Source organism: Schistocerca cancellata, chromosome 7 (genome assembly GCF_023864275.1).
Source record: "Schistocerca cancellata isolate TAMUIC-IGC-003103 chromosome 7, iqSchCanc2.1, whole genome shotgun sequence".
In the NCBI taxonomy this organism is placed as follows: Eukaryota; Metazoa; Arthropoda; class Insecta; order Orthoptera; family Acrididae; genus Schistocerca; species Schistocerca cancellata.
In genome coordinates this window covers 607503344-607516422 of record NC_064632.1, presented here as the reverse complement: position 1 = coordinate 607516422, position 13079 = coordinate 607503344, and the positions used below count along the sequence as shown (strand labels likewise).

The 13079-nt window shown below is 38.3% G+C and overlaps 1 protein-coding gene across 1 annotated transcript in view; it reads left to right on the top strand.

The window, feature by feature from the left end:
* Positions 1 to 13079, top strand: part of LOC126092089 (DNA mismatch repair protein Msh6) — a 325870-nt gene that overhangs the window by 299280 nt on the left and 13511 nt on the right. The gene's annotated exons all lie outside the window — the stretch shown is intronic.

The following is a 13079-nucleotide window of genomic DNA, read 5'->3' as shown; positions in this document are numbered from 1 at the left end:
CCTCCGTGCATGCCATAATTAGTTTAATCTTGTCTCTATGGTCCCTATGTGGGCCAATACGTAGGGGAACAAAGAAGATTAAATTGTTCAGTCGACACCTGTTCTCGAAACTTTGTAAGGAGACTTTTGTAGGATAACTGGCGTCTGTCACCAAGTGTTAGCCAATTCAGGTTTTTCAACATTTCCTTTTTGTAGTCTAACATAACACATTTCCATTTTTACATAAAATTTGACTTTGAGATAATTTTTATTAACATAACACCACAGAACATGGATGCAATGGATGTTGTTAAAACAATAATAATATGCACTGCTTGACAAAGGAAATCAAATGCCCAGAAGAGGAAACAAAATAAAATAAACTTCTCATGTCGAGTAGGGATGTTATGGTGTTTTAGTGAATAACAGAATCGGGTCAAATTTACGAAGAACTTAGCAGTATGAGCACACCTATCCCTCTGACATTGCGCTTCCCTGGCGCAGGTGCAAGCACTGATTGAATTGGAAAGAGCATTGTAAGGCTGTCGTCATATTTTCTCCCGAGAAAGCTGGCCCACAACTATTGTAACTAGTCCTTGATATTTGGGACTGGCACTGGGACGGAGTTGACACGTGAGGTTTTCCACATGTATTCTACCGGGGATCGATCCGAGGACCTTGCCAGTCATGGGAATATCTCGGCATCACACAGATAGGTCTTAGAGTCACGTGTCACATGTCGTCGATTATTGTCCTGTCGAAAAATAGCAACACGATAGTGTCGCACGAGAGGTAACACGTGAGAACTTGGGTTGTCCATGACATAGTATTGTACCATCATCACTACCAGCTATTATCTGATCTCATACCTCTTGGCTCCAACTATGGTCGTCAGTGGTAATTAGGAACCACAATTCATTGACAGACAAAATACAGTGCTATTCGTCGGCAGTCCATACTTCCCAGTCTGTTCATGTTGTGACGTTAAGGGCAGCCTAACACGTGGGACAATAATTCCCTTGTCTGGCTGTCGCTCGTCCTCAGTCGATTGTGCGGGATGCCACAGAATGTTATGGGGAGTCCATTACTTGTTCTCTGATGGCAGATGCAGATCTGAGGGGATTAAGATGTGCTTTGTGCACAGTATGAAGATCCTCCCTTTGTGACGAAAGGAGATGGTCGAATGGAACCTTGATGGTGAGAATACCTGACCTCACGTTCCCATCACTCTAACCTCTGCGCTCTGTCACATCTGACTGTACCATAAATCTGGTTAGTGCACAATTTGAAGTACTGGCCAAATGGGACTTCATGGTGATGCCCCTTTCAAACTTTGTCAGATTCTGTTAACACTGCCTCACAAGAGTATGCAGTATCTTTTCAAATGTCTGTATACTCTGTCAGGCCTAGTGTCAACACTAAACACGAACCATAATGGTGCACTCTGGTGGGTCTTCTACGTATCCCAGAGAATTACAATTAAAGCTGTTAATTTATGAAGAGTTATCAACTTTCAGTGGTAGTTTTGCATGTTTAAATATTAATCCTAATGTTTGAAACTACAAGTATTTAAAAATTTCTGAATGTAACTAATGAAATACATATTAGTTGATGAATTAAAGCATTGTATTTTAAATTGATAATTTTATATCTGAATTCATTACAAAATCACTATTGATGTTTTCAGAAGGATTTTATGTCATTCTTCACAATTCTGTATAACCAAATCATCAAGTAATTTTTTTTATTGTTCCTGAAAGTTTATAGGAAAGCTGTTGAAACAAACAGCTTGTTTTATCTACAGAAAAGTATTCATGATCATCATTGTCATACATTTTTCGCCATGTTAGCAGCTTCATTGCATCCCTATTTTCTATAATCCTTCTTAATGGTGTTATGTATGTGAGCATTGTCCATCACATCATCCAGGGTCTGAAAGCTCTTCCCTTCCTCATACCCTTCTAAGACTGTTTTATAAGCCTCTCCTTCTTTCTTAGTGTATGACCAATGAAGTTTCAGTTCCTTCTTTTTATTATATTCACTACTGCCTTTGCTTCCCCACTCTTCTCAGTACTTCTTCATTTTTTACACCTTGAAGCCTCCAGCTGTGCTCAATGTTTCTTCGTCATTGTTCACGTTTCTGCACCATACAGAGGGGCACTCCATACTAAACAGTTCATTTGTCTTTTCCTCAAATCTTTACCCATATTTCTGCAAAAAAAATTCGCCTTTTCTTACAAAATGCCTCTTTCACTATTGCTATCCTGTTGTTAATTTTTGTAGTTCCCAGAACGAAACACTCTCGAAATGTGGCATAACACACAGAGAGATTCTGATCATATGTAAAGTACACTAGCGGCAAGACGCAATTAATACCTGTGCTGTGCAATAACAGTGGTGATGTTATCGATGGCAGCGCCACTAAAACAGAGTTACTGTACACGGTATTCTGAAATTCCTCCATGAAAGAAGACAAAAGTAATTATTCTATAATTCAAATAGTAAATGTTCCAGAATTCAAATAATGAACAACTGCTGACTTGAGTAACATGGAAGTAGATAACATCGGCCTAATGTAGCAACTTAAAACACTTAAGATTTCGGAGTATACTGATACAGTAGCTCCATACTTAAGTCATATACAACTGCTCGCTTGTAGAAAGATCCTTACCCAGAGACTGGAAAGTTGCACAAGACACACAAATATTCAAGAAAGGTAGTAGGAATGATCCATTAAATTACAGGTTCATATCATTAATGTCAATATGCTACAGGATTTTGGAACATACATTGTGTTCGAACATTATGAATTACCTCAAAGAAAACAATTTATTGACAAATAGCCAACATGGATTCAGGAAATACTGTTTTTGTGAAACACAACTAGTTCTTCATTAATGTTTCTTAAAATCCGTCTTGATTGCAAAAAATTTTATTATTCATATGACCGGTTTCGGTTCATTCAGAACCATCTTCAGATCTGATGTTTCAGTTACAAGAGTAACCCGTCCAAATCCACGTCACGATGTGACGTAGCATGTGAAAGTTGCTGGATTTGGACGGGTTACTCTTGTAACTGAAACATCAGATCTGAAGATGGTTCTGAATGAACCGAAACCGGTCATATGAATAATAAAATTTTTTGCAATCAAAACGGATTTTAAGAAACATTATAAAATCAGTGATTGCTGGTATCCCACAAGACATTATGTCTGTTTTTGCATAGTTCTTCATTCTCACTAAGTAACATACTGCTATCGACTGCTGTTGATTCCATATTTTTAGATTTATAAAAGGGTTTTGACACCATTCCTCACAAGCAGCTTCTAATTAAATTGCATGCTGGGTGGGTGTTGTTTCAGTCACATGACTGGAGTAATGATTTTCTATCAGGAAGGTGACAGTTCTTAATAACTGGTGAATCAGGGTGTATACGACCCGGGACAACCGGGGGATCCGGGAAAAACCCGGGAATTATTCCTTGTTCTAGTTTTCAGTTAAATTTTTTTACATCCACTGGTAAGAACTAGTACTCTGACAGAGGATATTACTGTATTCCGCTACTGCAGGATAACTCTTCAACAATAAAACATAAATAAGAGAGAAAAAACGAAAATAACTTAAATTGCAAAGGAAAGACAGTGCTCATGCAAGCGTGTGGCAACAACAAGTTGCCTCCGATGAGTGTGAAATCACAACTGTTCACATGAGATTCGTTTTAGCAGTTACGAGCGGACCTAGTGCGCATGCGCAGTTGAGTTGCGTTTGAGCAGTAGATTGTCCCGCTTCTGGCAACAGAAATGTGGTTGTTGGCTGTGCAAGCAGCTAGATGCTACCGGGAAAAGGGGGCGCCAAATTCATATTCGCCTGGGGAAAAAAACTTGTTTCACAAAGCGCTTAATATTCAGCGTATGTTGGTCTATCAATTACTCATATGATTCTGAAACGCATCCCTGTTGGTTTTTGAACATTTTTTAACACATCCTCGTCGCATCTAGAAATAAACTTTCCCCAGACAAAAAGGGATGGGGCTACAGGAGCTGAGCGGAGTAAAGCCAAATGGGTGAATGCCAATTGCCGTTTGATTATGTGGTTGATTGGATTTGCGAATGATCAGCGTTGTTATAATTACTAGCGAAATCCTTAGGTTCAGACTACCAGAATGGAAATAAATGACTAACAGGAATAACAGGTGAGAAAGATTACATATTGTCTTCTCGGTGTATCCAAGAAAATGAAATTTTGACAGAAAATTTTTTGCCAGATTGCTACACTAGTAAGGACCAGTTGTACAGTCCCCAACTAGCAGCCGCGTAAGTTCTATTCTGGAAGTAACGCGGAAAACATGTTGTAAGAGTACGTAACAACGCCTAACCGGAGAATAATCGTGGGATAACGAAACCTGTGATTATAGCAGGGTTAGTGAAGTTAATTGGCGAACAAATTTTGACTGCGACAGGAATAGCTACACAATTGGTGATGACAAGATTGTTTGTTAGAATGGGGAAGGAGAAGAAATGGGGACATTATACAAATTACGGAAGAATAAGATGATTACAAATTTATATAACAATTTCATAATACTACTTTTCGATCTATATGCTTGAAAAACTGGTGCGTGTGAATGAAATGTGAAACTGTTTCCTAACATTAAGCTTTTTGCTTATAGTAGGCCTAATAGACATTTGATATTGGTACTTCGTTAATTATATTTTGTCTTGTTATAAAAATGGCCATTTATGCCAAAACAGTTTCCTTTATTTGGTGTGTGCTACAAAATTGCTGCAATATTAGAAAGGCCTATTTTGTTTTATCTAGCAGACAGTGAGTAAATAGACATAATCAGATCTAGAAACCACACCAGTCTTGGGTAATATTTGTGTTAACAGCTTTTTCAGTATTAGATAACGACATTTCTATTTTTCATGTAGCAAACCGTTTGACGAACTTCGATGAAGGAATAGATTCTTTCGCAGAAAGGAAAACACGCCACGTAATGCTGTAGCAAGATTAGAGAGAAAAAACGGCTAGGAGCTAAGAATTGAAGAAATGTGTACTTTCTTGCTTGTCTCTTGTCTTTATTAGTTTTATGTATCCAATATTTAATTTTTTGTCACACAAAACAGCAAATTATTAACTAATAGGCAATAAAGAGCTATAAAGAGTGCATATTTTCTGAAGAGTTCCTGTTCTCCCGATTACAAATAATCCCATCCGCTATTAATCGCTAGGTGCGTTTTTTTTTTTTTTTTAAATGAAAGAGGGCCAGGCTGTCAAACCGGCGGAATGGTAGCAGGAGAGGCGCCACAGGACATTCCAATTTCCACTGTCCTGAATATAGTTTGATGGCATCCATTACTAAATATACACGTTTAAATTCCATGGAACGAAATACAGTTACTTGCGATAGAAGAATGCTGTCTAAAGAGGCGTGGCACTGCACTTTGGCAACTTAACATGTCTTACATTTCCTCGAACACACGTTTTATGTTTCAGACTTCCCAGGAAGATGTGCGCTACAAGATGAACATATTTTTGGAAATTCGATTTATTTATTTTTTTTTTATAGTATTGACCTGGTTAGCAAATATCATAGATCCGGGGATGTAGCGCAGAGCAGTCAGAGTTTAGTGGGTAGTCTCCACGTGAGCCATGTTTACATTTAGAGATTTTACTGTTTCTTCTTAGTTTACTCTTACGTCAAATGAAAACAAAACGGATATCTGTGGCCAGGCGCTATCAACTGAATGAAAACACATTCACTAATTACGGAAGGCTAAAATATGTTGTTAGTTTCAGATTTTATTTTACTTCCACCTTTCTGACAGTCAAGCATTAATCGCCTTGCGAACAAAGAAGTTATTTTTGCCTGTTTGCTAAAGAACTTTGACTTTTATTAACCTTTTCGGCAGAGACAGTCAATGTATTTCAAACGAAATGTTTAATTCCGCAGTACTGGCTGGTTTCAACTGTTTGCAGCATTTCAAGTGCACGTTTTCATCTTCTAGCACGTATGGCATTATGTCATAATAAATAACCAAACATGATATAATACAGTACTAGTGCTCCAAGAAAATTTACATCCCGAAAACCACACTGAAAAGCTTAATGTAAGGTCGAGGTCTACTTCACTGGCAATCTGGATATACTAATGTGCACTTTAAGTATGCATTTTAAATGTGCACATTTTAGTATGGTTCACATAATTCCGATGCTCTTGGAGTATCCTCTGATGTCTTGTTTCTTTTATGACATAATGTATGACCTTTCAATGTTTTATATGTACGTACATACGGGCTTCCTACGCCATGGTAGCTGCGCAGACGTGGTGTCGCCTGTTATCTGCGCTCTCTGGCAACTGCTTAAATGAACCTATTTCTAACAGGTCGCGCGAAGCATTTGACTCTCATTTAAAAATCAACTATTTGGTGACGAGCCATTTAGAAGAATTTCGAACCCTGAAGATCAGACATTTATGTCATTATTAACAATTTTACTGGCACATTTGTGTGATATAGCTTAAAGTGTAGCACGCGCTAAAAAGATCAACATTATATACGAAAGCTTAGCTTCTGTTGTAGCCTATTAACCTCAGAGACCAATATTGTATGTGAACGCTTTGCTTTTCTTGTAGCAACACTATGTATATTAATTTAAACTATTAACTTTCCCTGTTTGGGTGTTCGTGCTACTTAACAGTGACGTTGCTGTTGGCTGGCTACTGTATTTACTCAAATCTAAGCCACACTCGAATCTAAGCCGCACCTGAAAATTTGAGACTCGAAATTCAAGGGGAGAGGAAAGTTTTACGCCGCACCTCCAAATCGAAACAAAGTTGGTCCATTGCAATATGAGACATAATTTAGGTCGAATGAATGACGATACACCTACAGTAGTTTGGTTCGAGTTGTAAGCTTAGCAGTTAAGCTTTACCAGGTAGCCATTGCTGTGCGTCAGACGCTCCGTCCGTATTTATACGGGTACCCTTTCTTTTTCACGTGCTTTGTCTGGTTTGAATCAATTGCTTATTTTGCTTTGATCTGATAAGTGCCGTTCTCTTTGTTATAGGTGTTTACGTCACTCTCAGCTGAAAATGTGTCATGCATTGTTTGTCGCATTCTGATAGTGCGTGTTTACGGCCTGTCGCGGCTCGCGGCATGGCTTGCTTTTGTGCGCGCTACTGCCGCTTACAATTTAAAAAAAAAAAAAAAAACAAAGAAAGAGAAGAATCATCTCATTAGCGAAACAATGGCAAGTGAATGCTATTTGTTGTTACTTACACTGCTGCTTTCTTTGATAATGATCAACAAGAGCCATATAATAGACTGCGTATGATAGAATATGTTCTGAACGAAAGTTAGGCGAAAATTTTTCTCCGTTTGAAAATCTTTGCGGACGCTTCTTTAGTACATCAAATTCTGCACAGAAATTAGTCATCTTAGATTTAAAAATCTAGTCAGTTGCCGTGCTTCATTTCTGACTGTTATCACTATTAGGTATAAGAATAATACGAATATAAACATGACACGATACGTATAGTCTTCCGCGTTTGCTGTTGTCTCACTCTAGTTTCGTAGTTTATTAGGCAGACAGGATTTAAATGAGATAGCAGCAAACACGAAAGAATACATGGCAAAATGTTTATATTCGTATTATTCTTATGGTGAAGAGAATACTGCATGTGACTCACTTTTCATCAGGTTCTTATTAGCAACCATCACTTCTCACAGGTAGGAAAAAATTGAGAACGTAGAGTTGGCCATATTGACAAACATCCCAAACAGTCTTGCCAGTCGGATTTTCGTAGTACGTTGTAATTCTGGTACATTCGAAGATGAACAATACAGAATTTATATTTACTTCATTGGATAATGTATGAGAATGCAGTGGTCGAAACTTGGGGCGGAGAAAAAAAGCTCGTCTTCCCCCTTTCTTTTTTTAATTTATTTACCGACGCAGAGGTTTTGGCGCCAGTATTTATCTTTGTGCCTACAAAGCATGCCTGTGTAGCGCTACATATATTCGACGGCAGAACTTCCGCTTGCTTTGCACTCGATTCTAAGCCGCAGGTGGTTTTTTGGATTACAAAAACCGGAAAAAAAGTGTGGCTTAGATTCGAGTAAATACGGTACATCACTTGTCCTATGCTCTGAATATCCGCTGTCATCGGCTGGTGAGATCACGTGACTTGAGCAATAACTGGCTTACAAAAGCGCATCACAATCTCAATTTCAATGATTCGGAAAGTAACATGAAGTGTTTGGTGGAATTCCAATGTATACTTTCGTAATACGAAAATACGCAGCGTACATGTTGCTGCACATCAAAGATATTTTCCGGCCGGGAAATTCAACGCCCGTGTATAAACCCATAACCATTCAAAGGATCGATAAGTTTTGCAGGGAAAATATACTGTCACTTAACAACGAAAAAGTGTTTTTCCACCCGGGAGAAAGTGTATTTTTAACCGGGAAATCCGGGAAAAATTCGGGAATTTTTTTTTCCGTGTCCACGTATACACCCTGTGAATGGAAAGTCATTGACTAAAACAGCAGTAATATCTGGAAGTGTTACAGGCCCTCTGTTGCTCCTGATCTACAGAATTGATTTAGGAGATAAACTGAGCAGCCCTCAGATTGTTTGCAGATGATGCAGCCATTTATCATCATGTAATGTCATCATATGATCAAAAGTGGTAACTGACTTAAAATCATGAAAAGTGTGAAGTCATCCACATGAGCACTAAAAAGAATCCGCTAAATTTCTCTTACACAATCAATCACCACAAAATTAAAGGCTGTAAACTCTACTAAATACTTAGGGATTACAATTACGAATAACTTAAATTGAAATGATCACATAGATAATGTTGTGGGGAAAGCAAACGAGAGACTGTGATTTATTGGCAGAACACTTAAAAAATCTAACTGATGTACTAAGGACACAGCTTGCACTATGCTTGTCAATCCTCTTCTGGAGTACTACTGTGTAGTGTGGGATCCACGTCAGATAATATTGATGGAGGACATAAAAAAATTTCAATGAAGGCTAGCCAATTTTGTATTATCACAAAATATGGGAGAGAGTGCCATGGATATGATACACAAATTGGACTGGCAGTCATTAAAACTAAGGCAGTTTTTTTGTGCAGCAAGTACCTTTTCATGAAATTTGTCACCGGCTTTTTCTTCAAGCGTGTGAAAATATTTTGTTGGTGCCCTCCTACATAGGGAGAAATTATCATAATAAAATAGGAGAAATCGGATCTCGCATGGAAAAATTTAAGTGTTTGTTTTTCCAGCGCATACGAGTGGAACGGTAGAGACGTAGCTTAAAGGTGGTTCAATGACTCCACTGCCAGTCACTTACCTGTGAATTTCAGAGAAATCATGTAGATGTGCTGTTCTTCCAGCCCCTGTAGATGTAGCTGTGCTACTCTTGCAGTCTCCTTCTATCATGCTTCCTAGGTATTTAAAGCTTTGCACATGTTTTAATATTTCTCCATTAATCATTATCTTTGCCCTTTCATTTCTTGCTAGTGCCATTACTTTCTTTTTCTTCGTATTGATTTTCATTCCGTGACTCTCCTTTCATTTAGCTTCTATGAAATTCACTCTAAATTTAACTCTCTTGCACATGTTGCTAGAAGGATTAGGTCATCTGCAAACCTCAAACACTATATTCTTCATCTTCCAATATTTACTTCCTTCTCATTTAGTGGACAGTGCTCAATCACATTTTGTAACTACTTACTGAAAAAGGTAGGAGACTTGTCTTACTCCTTTTCCCTTACTCCTTTTCCTAGTTCTGCCCAGTTGGTACTTTTTCTTCTGACTTTCATTGATCCATTTTGATTTAAATACACCCCATCAGCACAATTCTTTTGAGACTGGACTAATAAAGAATAGAGAAACATTAAGAGATGGTTTTAATGCTTCATGTGTTCTACCTTCCTACCCCCCCTCCCCCCCTTTTTTCAACACACACACACACACACACACACACACACACACACACACACACACACAAGTACAATGCACAGAATGTTCATACAACCATGTGAAACTCCCAGAAAAATCTGTCTTTGGGATGTTCTACTTACATGATAAATTGGCTTGAATACCAGTTATGCTGTCAAAACATTGCCCCTTCACATGAATTTCTTCTGAAGTTTGTCATTTTGTGATAGTTTCATATTGATAACACCAAGTCTCATCACCCATGGTGATTTTTTCAGAAAAGTATTGTGTGCATTTTGTATTTCAGTCAAATTGTGGCAGGTCCTCATGCATAGTTTTCATTCAGGAATCAAGGAGTTTGGGACAAACGTTACACAGACTTTTCTCTTCTTCAAAACTTTCTGGAAACTGTCTTGAATATTTGATGTAGATACCTAGTTCCATTGCAGTTAGTGACATAAGAACATTGGACACCATGATTGCACACCAGTAATTAACACTACCTGCTCACAACTGACCAAATGCGCATCACTTGTTTACATCATTAGTTCCAGCTGCCACTGCTGTTACCGCACTGATGTTGCTTGTGCAACAAGAATAAAATCAGTTTCGTAACTTTGGGAAGACAGTGTAATTAGTTCTAGGTCTCCAATCCTCTCTCTTTTTCCCTCATTATAGTTGCAAACTTATCACAACTCACATTATTAAATGCCTTTTCCAGGTCTACAAAAGACATATATAGGCCTCTCCCCTTTTCAATAAATCTCTCCCCCAAAACTGGCAACAGTCATGTTCCTGTCTTGTACCTGTGTTCCATCTGCAACCAGATTGGTCCACATCCAAATTTTCCCCCATTACCTTCTCCAGTCTTTCATAAATGATTCATAATATAACTTTGGCTGCACGTGCAATGAGGCTAATTGTCCTGTACCGACTGCACTTCTTGGTTCACTGTTTCTTTGTTGTTGAAATCATTATTGTTGTCAAAAAGTCCTCCGGCCATTCACCACTGTCGTATATTTTGTTGCATAACGTCAATATTTCTCTTATTCCTTCTTGCTTGACATTTTACTATTTCTCCCAGTTTAGTATCTGTACCTACTGCTTTACGATTTTTTATTGCAACTTTTGCACTTTTACTACTTTTATTGTGATTGGTGTTCCTTTCTCATCATAAACACTGTTCTAGAATTCAAGTTCCAGAGTGTTTTTTAGTCTTTCCCTCTCTCGAGGACACCGTCATGGTCTTTGTATGCTATATTTTTGACTTTACTGAGAATTTCCATACTAGCGCCACATCATTTGCATTGTTGTGTATTGTAAATCATATATTTCCTTCCTCTCCAGTTCTTCAGTTCTGTCACACTCTTCTTTTAGCCATTTCTTCCTGTTGTGCTGTTTCTCTAATACAGCCTATGGTATTTCTTTCTTGCATCTTTACTGTTCTTGATTTTTTAATTTTCTTCTTCCTCCATCTTGGAAATCATTTTCTGTGTAACCCCTGGCTTTTTGCCATTTTCCCTTTTACCTACTTTTTTGATTACGTCTTTCAGATTATATCAATACTCCTTGACATTATCGGTTGGTTCTTTGACCTGAAATGTGGTATCATTTCTGTAATTCTCTCTCCCCCTGATCTTATCTTCTCTAGGTCCCACTTCTTCATCAGAGTGACATTCTTCAGCACCCCCCCCTTTCCTTCATCCCCCCCCCTTGCATGAGTAAATTGTCATTAGTAATGTTTGTATCTGATAATATGTGCACCTTCTTTATACCATCTCTGGATTTCCACCAGTGTAAAATCAGTTTGGATTCAGTATTTATCGTCTGGTGATATCCAGGTGTAGATCTTCCTCCTGTGATTTTTGAACCATATATTTGTCACTATTATAGTTCAATTCTTTTATCTTGGTGGTTCGCGCATTCCCGCGTCTGAGATTGCTGCATTGCCAGTTGTACGCGCCAAGAGAAGCAGCGCCATAGTATAGTTCGCAAACTTACGTTTAGGCGGGAGCGCGCAGTTTATGAAGTAAAGCCACCACGGCCGCATTAACCCTTTCGCTGCTACAGAGACGTGCTCCCCGCACTCCGCGATTTTGTCATCATTGCATTGCTCACCTGTGCAGATACACGGTGTTTTGACTGCTTTGACATACTTTATCATTCGATTTCATAAAACTATTTGGCCCAAAAATTTGATTTTTACACATCTTCTTGACTGGTGCCTTCCCCCCATGAATGACTTAATTTTGTTTCAATGTTCAACGCAGTTATTGTGCAGCATTAGATGTAGTAAACCATTGCACGAAATTTTGAAGAGTTTGCAGAGGTAAAAGTCCATAGCGTATACTTTCCATATGGTTGATTTTAGTTGCCACTAGAAATTTCAAAAAATTACATTCAAACTAATAAAATTCATGAAGTAAGACACTTCGATATTGTTTTTAAATAAAGAAAATATTAAGCACCGAACAAGGTTTGAACTCAGAACATTAGTAGCCATACACTTTAACCATTACACTAACGCGGCTCGTCATTCAATGTTTCTCCCGGAGGGCTTTAAACTATCACGCAAAATACCGACAAACACTGTTGGTATGGCTATGAATTACTCACGTTTCATCAAAGTACAGTAGGAAATAAACAATTACCGCTGTTCTTTATTGCGAAAAAGCGGTTAGTGAGAATGACACAAACACTTTTCCTTGCTATCGCCTGAATTAGGAGGCTTATTGCTTGTTTGGTTTATTTAATTAATAGAATATGAAGCAATTGGTATAAAGAATGCTTTTTCCAAACTTTCTATAAAAGAAAGTCTGCTATCAAGACCTTGCTTTTGTTCAATTACTTTATTTATGACTGAACATTTCTAAAACTGAAGACACTCGTCCGTGCTCTGCACTGTAGTGGAGCTCTGGCAACGTCGTTCTGTGTTCATTGGCTGACTATGTTTTGTGACGTCAGATGCGCAGAACGAACCTAAACTCGGCCGCCGTCATAAATGACGCGCACTTTAGCTGCCTACCACGCAGAAGTTAGTAAACCATTCACCTCTGTCATTCCTTCTCCTAATACTATGACTGCCTACTATGCTTATGTCCTTCCCTTGTCTCACAATGACATTCTAGTTCTCCATTACTA